We start from the raw sequence: 2775 nt of genomic DNA, 5'->3' as shown, positions 1-2775 counted from the left end.
TATGAATTCCTTCTGCCCCTGCCCCTTTCCACATGAAAGGCAAAGCTATGAGGGCAGAAGGCTGGAGTCTCAGATTTTGGATCTCATCTACGGACTCTGTTCACAATCTACAGGGATCTTACAGTTTAGGTTCATAGCACAATGTGGAAACTTCAGAATTGCTTGGTAATGATCAATTTCTAATGACTGTAACATGTGAGCCATTATGCTGCAAATAAGCACCACCTTTCCTATCCTACATGTGACTCAGAAGGCCGCTGATACCTCTTCTTGGACAGGACCCCCAAAACTATAAATTAAAATGATAGATGTCAGGCTAGTAAAATAAGGTCAATAAACATTAACCATGGAACAATATAGTTCAGGCACAAGCGATGATGAGAACATCAAAAGATTTAAATTTAGATAGGAGTTTTGCTTCACATCAGCACAGCCACAGTCAAATGGGAGAGGGATGAGGGAAATACGGTAATTCTTATTTAAAGAAGGAGTCTAGTGGAAAGACCATGGACCTGGGAGTCAGAGGACGTGGGTTCTAATCCTGGCCCCGCCACTTGTCTGCTGGGTGACCTTGGGCAAGCCACTTCACTTCTTTGTGCCTCAGTTACCTCATCTGTAAAATGGGGATAAAGACTGTGCAGCCTGATTACCTTGTATCTACCCCAGTGCTTCGAACAGTGCTTGGCACATAGTAAGCGCTTAACAAATAAATCAATCAATCATATTTATTGAGTGCTTACTGTGTGCAGAGCACTGTACTAAACGCTTGGGAAGTACAAGTTGGCAACATATAGAGATGGTCCCTACCCAACAGTGGGCTCACAGTCTAGAAGGGGGAGACAGAGAACAAAACAAAACATATTAACAAAATAAAATAAATAGAATAGATATGTACAAGTAAAATAGAGTAATAAATATGTACAAACATATACACATATATACATATAAAATACCATTATATTATTATATTATACAGTAAGCACTCGATGAATACCACAGATTGATTGATTGACAACAATTCCTTTCATTCATGAGCTAGTGACTGATGTTGCATCTCATCTAGGGAAAGAATGATTTCTTCTAAGCAATTTAGTAGTGACTTCATGCTGCACAGGATTAAGCCCCTCTAAGATCCTTGTGAGCAGGGAATGTGCCTACCAACTCTGTTGTACTGTACTCTCCCCAGAGCTTAGCACAGTGCTGTACCCATGGGACGCGCTCAGTAAGTATCACCGATTGACCACTGATTGATTGGTTCACAGTGTGTCTTTCTCCTTAGAGAATTTTCAGTAGCCCAGACCCGGGCTAACATGAAAAGATACATTCACTGAAAGGAAAAAAAAAATCAGAAAAGATTTCAACCTAATTAACTTATTCCTACTCCAGTACTTAGAACAGTGTTTGACCCATAGGAAAGGCTTAACAAATACCATAAAAATAATTACACAGATACATGCCTGTGTAAAAATATTTTTAAGTGTAGTCAATTCTCTGTTTAAGTTTGGGTAAACATGATATTAAGATGAGGTTAGTTGCACTGTCTCCCTATGATGAATGTTGTTCAACAGTCACGGTTACTAATGAACGTGGTGGTATCTCACTAATGAGAACGACAGGTTGTTCTGGAGGTCAAATTCAGATTTCCCTAGGATGCTGCCACCTTCAGGAATTCACACTGCACAATAATGGAAGGTTTTAGCTTTGGAAACTGAGTTAGAATTAAAGCCCGGGGATCCTGATTGAATTTCTGCTCAGAAGCAAGAAAACTGAATCCTCCCAGATGCCTAGAACAGTGCTCTGCAATCAGTAGATGCTCAGTAAACAGCATGGCTCAGTGGAAAGAGCCTGGGCTTTGGAGTCAGAGGTCATGCGTTCATTCATTCATTCATTCATTCAATCGTATTTATTGAGCGCTTACTGTGTGCAGAGCACTGTACTAACTGCTTGGGAAGTACAAGTTGGCAACATATAGGAGACAGTCCCTACCCAACAGCGGGCTCACAGTCTAGGTTCAAATCCCAGCTCTGCCAATTGTCAGCTGTGTGACTTTGGACAAGTCACTTAACTTCTCTGTGCCACAGTTACCTCATCTGGAAAATGGGGATTAAAACTGTGAGCCCTCCTGTGGGACAACCTGATCACCTTGTAACCTCCCCAGTGCTTTGCACATAGTAAGCTCTTAATAAATGCCATTATTATTATTATTATTAATAAATGGTGATCATGAGGAAGAAATTTCATTAGGGTTTTTCTATATAAGTTTCCTAAGGAAAAATTCAGAATTGGAAGTACTTCTCCCCAGTAAAACAAAAATCATTCTAAACAAAAACATTTTGGTATGATGTGCCCTTGCATTGGAATTTCAGATAGAATAGAAATACTCTAACTCAGGCATGCAAATAATTCAACAATATAAAAGGTGAAGGTGTTTTTAATGGTATTTGTTAAGCATTTTCTATATGTCAAACACTGTTCTAAGCACTGTGGTAGATACAAGTTAATAAGGCCAGATACAATCCCTGTCCAACATGGGGCACACAATCTAAGTAGAAGGGAGAACAGGCATTTAATCACTATTTTGCAGTTGAGAAAATTGAGGCACAGAGATATTAAGTGACTAACCCAAGGTCACACAGCAGGCAAGTGGCAGAGCCATAATCAAAACCCAGATCCTTTGGCTACCAAGGCTTGTGCTTTATCCACTAGGCCATGCTGTGTCCATTTCATTATCCAAAGAATAAAAAAAAACCTTTTATTTTCCAAGCAACTAGACTT

The sequence above is a fragment of the Tachyglossus aculeatus genome, chromosome 25, assembly GCF_015852505.1.
Source record: "Tachyglossus aculeatus isolate mTacAcu1 chromosome 25, mTacAcu1.pri, whole genome shotgun sequence".
NCBI classification, from domain to species: Eukaryota; Metazoa; Chordata; class Mammalia; order Monotremata; family Tachyglossidae; genus Tachyglossus; species Tachyglossus aculeatus.
The sequence above is the reverse complement of the archived record's forward strand: the minus strand, read 5'-3'. Positions refer to the sequence as shown.